Genomic DNA, 13,392 nt, shown 5'->3' with positions numbered 1-13,392 from the left:
GCATTTTGAAGATCCCTTCTATGTTGCAGAAGAAAAAGTATCTGAAGAAGGAAGGAGAGATGCTTCTCAATGCCATTTAAGTATTTAGAAACTAGCAAAAACATCTGGCTGTTCTTAATATTATTGAGTAGTTTTCTACTGCAACATTAAACAAAGATGATGTCCCATTTGGAGCCTATTGCAGAGACAGATATACAAACATAGTGTTTAGCTTTAGACCTTCTAAAAGTAGTTTGGAATCAAAATGGAAAAACTTAACTGATAGACAATGTAAATCAACAGTAAATCGTGGTGTATTGAATAAATTCTATATCACAGAGCCGCAGCAGGTAAATGTATAGGACAGGCAGATTGATTTTATCAAGCATGTCATCATTTGTATCAAAGGAGTAAAATTTACATGATATATACTGGCAATCACATGTGGAAATTTCTTAGATTTACCAGATTTACAGCGTCTTTCACAATTCCCAGGCTCTGAGTGGCTATTTGAGCCCATTCCAGAGATATGATTCACTTGAAGATCATCTATGTTCTCTCCTCCTTCTGCTTCCACTTACGTACTTAATATTTTATAACAATTGAGTGAGAGCAAGTTTAGTATTTCCCTCTGCCACTAGCAGAATATTACGTTTTCATTAAATGCATCAATTAGTCAATTCTTTGCTTCATCAATATGCGTTTGTCACCAGAGGCATTCATTAAACCAGACCAAAACACAATAAGGACACTAACTGTCTAGAGAGCATTTTGGCCTTGCAGCTGTTTGGGTTTTTTTTCAGTTCCCCTGTTGGAATCTTAGACAACATATTAGAGAAATTGGTTAATTAAAGCATAATTCTAAGATACACAGTGATAGATTCTCTGGCTTACTGCGTTAATTCTACTTGTTGGGTTAATAAATCACTGAAATGATATAACTGTTTTCCTCAACATGCGTGGAGGTAAAATGATTTTTGTAGGAGATTTGTTGGGAAATATTGCAGCATAATGCAACTTGCTTTCTTCAAATCCCAGGAACTCTAGTTCTCAGGCATTGAACCTGATGAAAACAAATTCTGAATCCCATTTTATCCTGTGAATGGAAGTAATTGGTCGACCGAGTAGTTAGGCTTAATTTATTGATCAACTACATGTAATAAATCATGTGATGCAACAATTGACACTCACAATTGCCTTTTGTCAGGAAAGGGTGATCTGCCTTTGTTCACCCACTCCTCATTCAGAAACTTTCCTTAGGAATCCTCAGAATGTACAAGTAGTTATTTATATGGCACTTAATTTAAATAACTGTCATACATTCTTGATCATCTCCAAACCCCCACCCCAGAACAAATGGGTAAATTTCATGACCACCAAGTGTTTTACAGATGAGAGAAATTAAGGCTTAGAAGGTAGTGCAAGGACGTGAAAGCTGTCTACCAATTAATCAGGAGGGAGGAAGCATCTTATTTTTCTAGCTAAAAATTAAATTCTAAAAAAAAAATTAACTTTCACAGGACTGTAGTTATTAGTGAATAGGTTGGGTTCAGCAAAGATTGCCACTTTAAAAATGTGCAAGAAGCAAAAATGGAAAATATGTGTAATTTCTGCAGATCCTGAGAACTTTTTTTTTTTTCTTTTCAGCCAGTAATGATGCTTTCAATTAGGAATTTTTTTCTTTTATGAATGAAGGAAAATATTAAAAAATAGTCTGAAAACAAAATGTCATATCCTAGTTTTCATCAAAAAGAACATTTTGTTCATTCTGGCACAAGAACATGTCATTTCAGTTAGATTTTCTTAAGAAGCAAAACAGAACAAAATGAAACCTTTCTTATCCCTAAACACCATTTGGCCCCTGAAACAAGATTTCATTATTTTTCTGATTTTAACAACTCTTGTTTTGTCAAAAGGGTTGCTGAATGACAGATTGAATGTTTGCTGCTCACAGTTGAAGCAACAGGCAGTTTTGTTTCTCTCAGAATGTTCTTCTTGCATCAGATTGATGCTTTCCTGACTTTTCCCATTCTGAAATTCAGGGATGTGTAAATTATTTCCAACTCTGCCCTGTCCAGGTAGCAGTTTATAGAGGTGGATTATTTCAAGTCATTCCTCTTTTCTTGCTGATCCAATAATAGCAAGACATGTATTTTCAATACGATGCCCTCATCAACCCCACTCCTGCTGTGGTATATAGCAAGGTTTGTAATTTATAGATAAAGGTGTTCAGTTGAAAGTTAATATCTGTGAAGGAGCCAGCAAACAGCTATTCATCTTGGCACTGACCAAGCATGCAGTTGGGCCTGGCTGGCTCAGCAATTTGACACTTTATTTTTATAGATGCTAAGTAAATTACTTATCTAGTGCCCTTTCTTCTGGTTCACAAGGCAGTAAAGGCTCATATTATTTGCATGACCAGATGCCTTAATAGAGTTGGGTGCATCTGCCTGGATTTTTGGTTTTTCCTCTTTTCTAAGTGGGCTTCAGATCAGCTCTTGGGTATTGACCTCAAAAATTATTGCTCCACCTGACTTTCACCCTTTCTTCCCTCACATCCTTGATTTTGCAAGAAAGTGACTGCACAGGGGGAATCATCCCTGTAGAAAGTTAACAGAAAAGTATTGTATTTCCAACACACCCCTCACAAGAAGTTTCGCAGATTAATGAGACAACATGTAAAGAACTATGACTTTTTGTTTTACCACTGCCTTGTACTATTTTAATGTGATGCTTTCTGGTGCTTGTAGTAGGAAAAATCGAACATCTGATCATTATCCTTTCTTCCCATGTCATTTCTGACTATATTGGCATGTAAACACTCCATTCCATGGATGTGCATGTTGCACCACAACTGTCCCTTTAACTCTTAGCATAAATAATCAAAAGACACAGCAACTGCAGCCTGCTAAAGCCACAGAAAATGCAGAGAAGGATCTGGGGGTCCTCGTTGGTGAGAAGCTGGACATGAGCAGGCAATATGTGCTCTCACCCCAGAAGGCCTACTGTATCCTGGACTGCATCAAAAGAAGTGTTGCCAGCAGATCAAGGGAGGTGATTCTGCCCCTCTTCTCTGAGACCAGACCTGGAATACTGCATTCAGCTCTGGAGTTCTCAGCATAGGAAAGACATGGACCTGTAGGAATGGGTCCAGAGGAGGGCCACCAAAATCATTGAAGGCCTGGGATACCTGCCCTGTGAAGAGAGGCTGAGAAAGTTGGGATTATTCATCTTGGAGAAAAGAAGATTCCAAGGAGATTTTACTGTGGCCTTTCAGTACTTAAAGGGGGCTTATAAGAAAGATGGGGAAAATCTTTTTAGCAAGGCCTGTAGCAATTGCACGAGGAGTCTTAAACTAAAACAAGAGCAGTTTAGGCTAGATGTTAAGAAGAAATTTTTTTCACTGAAGGTGCTGCTAAAACACTGGAATATGTTGCCCAGACTGGTGGTATATGTCCCATCTCAGGAAACATTCAAGGTCAGATTGGATGGGGGTCTAAGCAACCTGATCTAGTTGAAGATGTCCCTGCTCACTGCAGTGGGGTTGGACTAGGTAACCTTCACAGTCCCTTCCAATCTGGACCATTCTGTGATTCTGTGAATAGCACAAAACACATTGTAAATACATTAATTCCTGAACTCTTTTAATGATATTATTCATCACATTAGGTTTTTGTCTGGGAATTATCAAATGTGTATGGCTGTGGAGGAGAGCTGTGCTAATTCTCTGCCAACCTTATTAATCTACAATGTTTTGGGGGATTTTTAAATGCGTTTGTTTTCACGTTCTTTTTTTCCATTCCCCAAAAATGATAGATGCAGAAGTAATCTCAGAGACTGATAGATGATGGAGCGATGCAGTGAGAGTTGTTCATGTTGACTGACTTATTCTAAGGCACTATTTTTCTGAACTCATATTTCAAACCCATCAATTACAAACTGCTCTGCTCAGGGAGCCCAGACGCAGACTGTGAGTCCATACACTCAAGCCATGCATAAGAAGTTGCAAGATGAGAAAAATGGTCTGCACATGAGCAGTGACTTTGCTTGGTCAGCATTATAACAACCTTTCAGCTGGTAAGCAGAACAGAGCTCATTCACAATGGTGAACCATTATAAATACCTGAGGACAATGCCACAGGTTACTGGTAAACAGAAGAACTTTGAGAATTTGCATATTTTTGACATGTAAAAGATCAATTCTGGATGTCATTTACTCCTTTCTTTTATTTGGGGATCACTTTTCCATATAGGCTCTTCTTATTTGTCAGAAGTATTAATCAAAACAGTTTCAGTACACTGGTTTTACTGAAGAATCATAGAATCATAGAATTGTTTGGGTCGGAAAGAACCTTAAAGATCATCCAGTTCCAACCCTTTTGCCATGGACAGGGACAACTTCCACAAAAAGGATTAAATAATTTTATATACCACTTGAATGCAGTTTACACTGGAAGGTTAAATAAGGTCCATGGATAAGGCAATGCTTGTTATAGGCTGATCAAAAAGTTAAAGAAAGACAAATCAGGTAGTTAATCTATGCACTATCACTTATTCTGCATGACACTCAGTGAACTGCCCTGTCACATAGAGTCATAGATTCATAGTTATTAAGGCTTGAAAAGACCTCTAAGGTCATCAAGTCCAATCATCAGCAGAACACAGCTATGTCCCAAAGTTCTCTGAACCCCTCCAGGGATGATGACTCCACCACTTCCAGGGAACCTGTTTCAATGCTTCATCACTCTTTCAGTAAAGAAATTTTTCCTAATATCCAATCTAAACCTCCCCCGGCACAACTTGAGGCCTTTTCCTCTCATCCTATCATTTTCTACCTCAAAGAAGTGACCAACATCTACCTCACTACAATCTTCTTTCAGGTAGTTGTAGAGGGAAGTTCTCTCCTATTCCAGCTGTGTCTGCGTTATCCTGTGTTCTTGGCAAAGGACCACAATAGTGTTCTCATTCCAGCATAATAGCATGAGAATCCCAGCAGGACAGAGAAAGCAGTCTGCTACCAAGCAAGACTTTATGCATGTGCTTGAGCTACAAACTTCTGGCTCCAGCCTAGCACCAACATTTATCTCCACTGTAACTGAGTGAGCAGCTACAGAATCTGATATCCAATATCAGCACATGGTATGATATTTGGCACCCCACCCACTGGGACTTTGGGAAGCTGAGAAGCATTTCCAGCTCTTCCTCATTCTCAAAAAGAAGTGCTAAAATCCTAGTAAGGCTATTGCAAGGTTAGGAGAAACAGACCATGAAATTCCTTGGTTTAGGTCTGGAAGTCTGGAAGAGGAGTCACAGTATAATCCTGAGGAAAAGATGTGTGTAGCATTTTGGAAGATCGTCCAGATTCATCAGTAGAAAAACACTGAAAATGTTACTTTACTCTTGTTTTCTCCTTGTCAATGTGATTTTGCTAAAACCAACAACAATGGGTGTGGATTTCCATCTGTAGTGTATAATAAGGGGTTGTTGTACATTAGACAAACAATATAATTTATATCCAAAAGGAGAGAGATGCCACAGATCTTTGTGCTCCCAGGGACTCTTAATTTATTGCTTAATTACATACTTGCTGCCAAATTGTCCATCCTGTCTTTTTTAATTCCTGGTCTAATATTCCAAACAACAGAACACTTGAGGAAGCTACCTTTTACACGTAAAGCTTAAATGAAGAAAGATGTTAATGTGTGTTTCCTAATCAAAGTCAATAGTCTATTAGGAGCAATTATTCTTAAGCAGGTCTGCTCTTCTGGAACCCTCTAGTGTGTGTGTACCTGCCAAGGTCTGTTGACACCTTATCCCTTTGCTGTAGAGGCAGAAGTCAAGGCCAGCTATTAAAAATTGAGCAAAACCTTTGGGAAGACATCCAGGTGACAGGGACAAACAGAATGTATTTATATTTATCTTAAGTCTAGATTTGTTCCTTTCAACAAGTCTTTTCGGGAATGAATGCCAACGGCTCCTGAGGAAATAAAGAACTTAGGATATTATGTCTTAGGCTACCAAGGGCTTTCACAGTCTCATACGTATTTATGCTTACCTCATTCCTCTGAGACGGGGTAACGGGACCCTATAACTGGTAAAAATGACATACAAGGGCTTTTTCAAATAATGCTTTGTTTTCTTGGAAACTCTGAATAACACTCTAGATTGGCAGTTCTGGTGCTCACTTCCTGGAGTAGAACTCTTCATTATGTCAATGAAGATACGATCAATCCTTTTTCCTGAGCAAAAGCAAGTGCCTGCTCAGTGTAAAGTGAACACTCACTGATCAGGTGTCAAGTCTATTGCCTGAACAATGGAAACTAGGTTCATTTGAGATGACAGGGAGCATTGCCCCTCTTACCCAGCTCTGAGGCCTCCTCCAGGTACTTTACCCTTTCCATCACCTCTATATAAGGTGTCTTATATGATAACAGTCACCTATACAGGGTTAGTTGAAGCAGACTCCATATCTATAACGTTTACACATCTACTGCACTTACACACTTGTTTTAGACACCTGTTTTATAAGACTCAATGTGAATCCTACTTAGATATTTAACAGCAAAAGAATACTGTTCCTCCTGCATTACGCTATGTACACAACTACAAAGACTTGCATGGGATAGCATTAGTGTTCTATAAATTTGGGTGTCCACAATGTGTACATTACATTTGACTGAGTCACCTAGGCTCTGGTTCTAGTTGATGGAGAACCAGCTAATATATGGAGCAGAGTTAGGTTCAGTTCAGTTTAACAAAAAATATGTCACTGTTCGGACGAGGTGCGATGTCACTAACTCTGTCAAGTCTGTTGATTTGCTGACTTTGTCAAGTCTGTTGATTTGCTGTGTGACTTCTTCAGATGTAGATGTTGACATTGCAGACCACTGCATTTAATCAACTCAGTCATATCTTTCATAACAAATACACTTGGGATTTGCTTTAGAAGGCAGTGAAGACATGAATTCACCTGGAGCATCCAAATTCATTTTCTTGTTACCTGACTAAGCGCTCATGGAAGGGTGTTTCTTCTCTTTATTACTAACTTGTGCTGGAAGGCCAAGAAGCTCTGCTCCTGTTGTGCTGTTCCTGAAGGAAGTAGAAATTCTTTTAGTTCTCTGAGAAAAACTATATTTCTTCAATTTTGCCAGCCCTTAATGGGCTGTATTTTTTTTCTTCCTCCTCCAGGTACATTAGCCAGTCAAGGAATGCCTAAATTGCTGCTAGACTTTGATGTTTTTCATTGTCTGTAGTACAGAGATAGAGAAAGTTGTAGGCACTGGATTCACTCACTTATAAACGATCAGTATTGAGAACTACACATTTTCCTTTGATGTTTTCACCTAAATGGTGTTCCAAGGATAGGTAATATTTTGCTCTAGTCCTGCCATCATTGAAATGATGCTCCACAGACTTACAAGGAATAGGTTAGCGTGGATCTTAGAAAACAGCCAGATTGCATGAAAGAACTGTGAAAACAGGTATATGAGGACTTTTGATGTACTCAGAAAAATGGCTAGAAAAAGTCCCAAAGAAAAAATAAGGAGACAAACTATAACTGCAGTGCAAAGATGACACAGCACAAAATCTTTGATGGCCTCTGGAACACAACTAATAACAGTGAGAAGATTAGAGTTATTAGTTTAATTTACTTCTATTTTAATTGTGCAGAGGAAATCCTTTTGTGCTAAGAGATAATTTTTGTTCAGGACTGTTACAATAATTAACATAAGCTTTAAGTATTGAACAGTGATGTGAACAAGATAATCAGGAATATTAATGAGCTCTAGAAACAACAACGTAAAAGCAGGGAGGAAAATCCCAAGACAAAACAATGTGACACTGGAGAAGTAAAGCAAGTGTATGAAAGTTTGCAGAAGGTACAGAAAAGGAATTTGGAGCAATTGACTTAAGCCTGAGCAGGTATAGCAATCACATTTTTTCAAAAATTTCCCAGCTGATAATTTTTCTAGGGAAATATTGCATCTTTGAACCATCCGAGAGATGTTTTCTCTCTCCTTGCAATGCAAATCAAAGTTCCATGCCCACTCGTCTTGGAGTTTCTCTTTTAGAAATTCCTTCCCACTCTGTTGTTTCCCAAAATCCTGAATTCCTTGGCCTTCAAGGTGTTCTTCAGAACTTATTTCCATTCAGACTTTGAGATAAATTTTTATAGATGTAAGAATAGTACTTTCACATACTTCTTGTCTTTGCAGGAAGTGCAGAGACATTGTGAGTGCAGTAACATCTCAAGGAATTTGGCCAGACTTACTTGCTGATAGCCAGCTTTATCAGCTCAGATGCAGTGGTGTGCTTACACTTTGCTACTTCGAGTCTGGATTTAATTGGCTAGACTTTTTTCAGTGTCCTTTGGATCCACAAGATTAGACATCTTTGCATTGCTAAGTATTGCACAGTAAAGATCTTGTCTCTCTACTTTTGTAGGAATTATCAGAATGCAAGAAGCATCAGACAAGATGTAAGGCAATGCTGCTTTTGCACTATGCCCTATCTCTCAAAATGGTGAGAACTGGGTGTTTCAGAGGAAGGTATAAGAATCAGAGATTTCCTCCTAGTCTCTAAACTAGGGACTGGCCTCATATACACTCTTGATTCTCGGGCATTAAGGATGATGGTTTTCATTCAGTAATTCACAGACTCCCAGAACACCTCCCAGAGTGCTGCAAAGACAACAGAGAAACACATACCTATTGTTTATAAATCCAGGCAGAGGAATTTGCAATCTCTACTGATAATGTTCGGAGAAACTACACACTGCAAAAAGACTGACAGGGCATTCTGGCACTCTTCTTCCTGATTGGAAAGTGTCACTCTCTGGTTCTTCACTCAATAACTGGCTGGTCCTAGAGGATTTAAAGGATGGGGGAGGATTAAGGGAAGCAGCCCTTACCACAATGTGAGGATAGGGTTATTGAAGGTTGGGAGAGGGTAACAGTGCAGCAAGCAAAGCAAAAGCATCCTCGATCCTGAAAGAAGTTATGGCACCTAGGGTCATGGTTTAGTGGTAGGCTTTGCAGTTTTAGGCTTACAGTTGGACTTAAGGGTCTTTTCCAGCCTAAATGATTCTATGATTCTATGGCACTACAGAGAGAAATGCTTTGGATTCGGATGATCATCAGTTCATCTTCAGTGCATGGATACCCTGTCCTCAGTTGGACATTATTCCCCTGGGTGGTTGTAGCTTATCTCTGCTTCTTTGACTATGTTCTCTCCCCACATGAGGAACAGCAACAGGGTTAACCTCATGTTTTTCTGTCCTCTGATTCATTGGCTAGATTGGTTAAGAAAAGAGGGGCCCTGGAAAAATATTTTAAGTGTCAGTCCAGAGATAGAAATGGATGCTGTCATAGCTAAAGCTTTAAAGCATGAGCTAAAGAAATGAACTTTGGCAGTTAGAAATAAAAAAATAAAAAATCTCTCTAAACTATGACCGGGAAAATCCTTTTATGTGCACTTAGGAGTGATTGCCCTATATAAGCAGGAGGAGAAGAATTGAAGGATATAAAGCTAGACTGCATTTGGATCGGGATTTATCAGCTTCAGCAAATTCTCAATGACATCTCCTTTTACACAATGAGTCTTTGTAGACCACTCTTGAGCAGTGTTATAGCAGCCTTCCAGTACCTAAAGGGAGCCTACAGGAACACTAGGGAAAGACTATTTATCAAAGACTGCAGTGATAGGATGAGGAGGAACAGTTTTAAGCTGAAAGATAGGAGATTTAAATGAGATATTAGGAAGTAATTTTTTACTGTGAGGGTGGTGAGGCACTGAAACAGGTTGCCCAGAGGAGTCATGGAAGCCCAATCTCTGGAGGTGTTCAAAGCTAGGTTGGATGATGGTTTGAGCAACCTGATCTGGTGGAAGTTGTACCTAGACATGGCAATGGGGTTGGAGCTCAATGATCTTTAAGATCCCTTCTAACCCAAACCATTTTATGATTCTATGATTGAACTAGTCTTTTCATTAGCCTCTTATGGAAGGAAAGAAGGTTCAGTGGCAAAGTCTCTCCATGCCTGTGAATTCATATGAAATCCTAATTTTACTTTAAAGCCACATTTGTGAAAGCAGCAGCCTCCCAGCAGCATTGACAGGGTACAAGCAGTCATGTGAACCTAGTCTGACAAGTGGAGGAGAGCAGCTTTTCAGCCCCAATTCCCATTCCTCAGCAATTACTGACCTGACAGCTCTGTGGTTATTGAGGTGATGGCTAAAACCCGTTATGCCATGAAAATGCCACTGATTACACTCTACAAACTCCCATTTTCTGCCTTGTTCTCAGAGGCATGATGTACTAGGGTTCATCTCTGTTGTGAAGAGCAAACAGTGCCATTACCTCCTGGGTAACAACAAGAAACAAATAGAGGCTGAAATATGAAGTGTCATTCTAGGAAATTGGTTGATTATTAGGCTGTACTTGCTAGCACAGTTACAGAGCACAGCTTTGTACAAAAACATTAAAACTAGAAAACCAGAAACACAATTTGTGATTCAAATTTCAGATGCATGCTGGCAGCCCTTGGTACCTATGTAATTGTCAGTTGAGTCCCCGTAGACCTCCAGCATTGGACTTCCTTAGCAATAACTTGCTTGATTTGGAGGCAGTGGGTTTACTTTGATTTATGTGACTCTGGTTAAATTCTTAACTTTGTAAAATAAATGTTTTTCGTGTGTGAAGATAAAAAGAAGCTACCTGTTTTGATCAGAAGTTTTCTTGGGACTAAGAGTGTTTTTGTGTACCTAGGACAATAAGCATTGCTCTCAGATGGTTTCTTACTTTAATACAGTAATTAATGAAAAAATAAAGATATTTTCTTTGCGCTAAGATCTATGAGCAGGTTTCCATAGCAACAGTCCATGCACAAGCTTCTCGCCTGTAGCAAATGTGAAGTTACTTGAATCATTTAAATTCTTTTAAAGAAAGAAGACTGGTGTAACTCAAATTAACTCAGATTTACTGCAAGACAAAAGTACACACAAGGGCAATTTTCTCAGGTCTGCTGATGCATGGGAACTTTTTACCCTGCATTAACTCACTGCTGTGTTTGAACCCTCCAAGCTATCTTAGGACTGTTTATCTCAGAAAGGTATGTATTTTCACTACATTTATTTTTCTCTCTCTAGCCGTTTTCTGTGAACAGAATCCATGCTCATTTTACACTAGGATTGCTGTCTGCATCAGATCTTCATCTTTATTCTCCTGAGAGGGAAGAAGAACTTGCCTGGCTTCTTCAGCAGCTATAATGAATGAACACACAATCCCCGGGCTGGGTAAGAGGCAGAATAAATAGCAGGAAAAACTCTCCACTGTTTCATCATCTCATTGCTTCTCTGGCAGCTGAGGTCTCCCCTAGAAAAAAGAAAAAATATACTGATCCCAGGTTGCTAGAGTGGAATATATCACTTGGTTCCTAAGCTAAAGATATACTGGGTATATGAAAACTAATATAATTAAGTAGGTTTGTTTAATTTGAATGTGTGGAGGGAGAAGGATAACAGACAAATAATTTGATATTTACAGGTGTCAAATTGGTGGAATAGGAGACCTGCCATTTTAATATGCTTGTAAACCTTCTCCACCCATTTTTGTCGGCCTGCTGGATGAGGGACATGGGATCCCATGATCCTTTTTGGCTGCTGATACCCATATGTGTGTTCTGTCAAAGGAGATGTTCCTTGTGAAGAAATGGTGAGGCAGTTCTAAAAGAGAAAGTTTAGGACAGGAAAAAGTATTCTAGATCCAAAGATTTTTATAATTTATCTGCTGTATCAGTGATTACTTTCATAGGCAAAGAGAGGCAAAGAAGCAAATGGCTTCTGGAGGAAAAAAATTAATTAGAATGCAGATCTTCTTGGCATGTTCTTTCTAATGCATGAGAAAGTCCCTCAGTAGGTCAAGAGACAGATATTATCAATAATCACTTGATATCCCTTCCAATGGGAAATTCTGACTACATCGTGTTGAATTCATCTTAAAAAGGCTCTGATTTTTAAAGGAAAAAAATAAGCAAAACATTTCTTCCACTAGTTTTGTTCTGGTATTCATTCAGCATTATAGCCTAGAACTGTTGCTCGGCTGTATGTATAAGGCCTACATGGACTTATTTTGTTGGGCAAATCTATACTATGGGGATGTGAAATATACTGAACTAATTTGGATGTCAACAATACTTATGATTGGGACCTGGGCTGGGATGGAATATTAGACTTGGATAATCTAAGATTATTGGTTAGTATCTAAATTAAAAAAAAATGATGTGTTCAACTCTTTGACAACTTGGTGAAAGAAGCTCTTGGCCTCTCTGAAATACACGGACATCTTCAGCTAAGTATTGAATTTAAAGCCAGACATAGCAGAGATAAGAGTGAGGCGTTAGTGAGGCCACATCCTGAATACCGTGCTCAGTCTTAGGCACCTCAGTACAAGAAAGATATTGAGCTGCTGGAGCACGTGCAGAAGAGAATGGCAACGAGGCTGGTGAAGGGTCTGGAGCACAAGTTTTATGAGATACTGCTGAGGGAACTGGGATTGTTTATTCTGGAGAAGAGGAGGCTGAGGGGAGACCTTCTAGCTCTCTATAACTATCTGAAAGAAGGTTGTAGCAAGGTAGGTGTTGGTCTCTTCTCCCAACTAAAAAGTGATATGATGAGAGGAAACGGCCTCAAGTTGCACAAGGGGAGGTTTAGGTTGGATAATAGGAAAAAAATCTTTACTGAAAGAGTGGTGAAACATTGGAACAGGCTGCTTGGGAAAGTGGTGGACTCTCTATCCCTCGAGGTGTTAAAAAAAACATGCCACAAAGATGTGGCACTTTGGGACATGGTTGTGTAGGTACATTGATATCATGTTGATACTTGGGCTTGATGATCTTAGGTCTTTTCCAGCCTTAATGATTCTATGATTCTATGATTTTGAGAATACCAGTTGATTTCTAGTTTATGAACCATGGATACTTGCATCACTGTTTTTCCAATGTTTTTGTTCAGACCACTCCTAGAGACAAGCATTGGTCTAGAAGGACAATTGAACCAAACTATTAGACTCTTTTTTCACCCACACAAAGTCTGGAAATGTAGCCCACTAAATATAAATATAAATATAATATAAATAGGCTTGGAAAAGGTTCAAGTTGCAGAGTACCTGAGGAAAAGAGAAAGCTGAGTTATTCAGAAGCTCCCGCATTCTTTGGTTTTCAGGTCTAAAAATAATTTTATATAAGAGATTTCAAACTGCTTTTTGTCCTAAACACACAAATGGAAATCTCAATGTACTACACACATTATTTCACTAAAATAAATATTGTTTCCTTTAATATTTAAAAAGATTTTTGAAACAGCCACAGAAGATGAAAAATACAAGTGAGCAGAAATGCTCCATATCTTGGAGTCCTG

The 13,392-nt window shown here is 38.9% G+C and overlaps 1 long non-coding RNA gene across 1 annotated transcript in view; it reads left to right on the top strand.

The window, feature by feature from the left end:
- LOC128851423 (uncharacterized) overlaps nt 1-11,262 on the top strand; it is a 51,110-nt gene extending 39,848 nt beyond the window's left edge. Inside the window, exon 3 of the long non-coding RNA XR_008448800.1 lies at nt 11,125-11,262. This is a non-coding gene — a long non-coding RNA (uncharacterized LOC128851423). The remainder of the gene's footprint in view (nt 1-11,124) is intronic.
- Nucleotides 11,263-13,392: the final 2,130 nt, after the last annotated feature.

Source organism: Cuculus canorus, chromosome 2 (assembly GCF_017976375.1).
Source record: "Cuculus canorus isolate bCucCan1 chromosome 2, bCucCan1.pri, whole genome shotgun sequence".
Taxonomy (NCBI): domain Eukaryota; kingdom Metazoa; phylum Chordata; class Aves; order Cuculiformes; family Cuculidae; genus Cuculus; species Cuculus canorus.
Note: the sequence above shows the minus strand (reverse complement) of the source record. Positions and strands in the feature narration are given on the sequence as shown.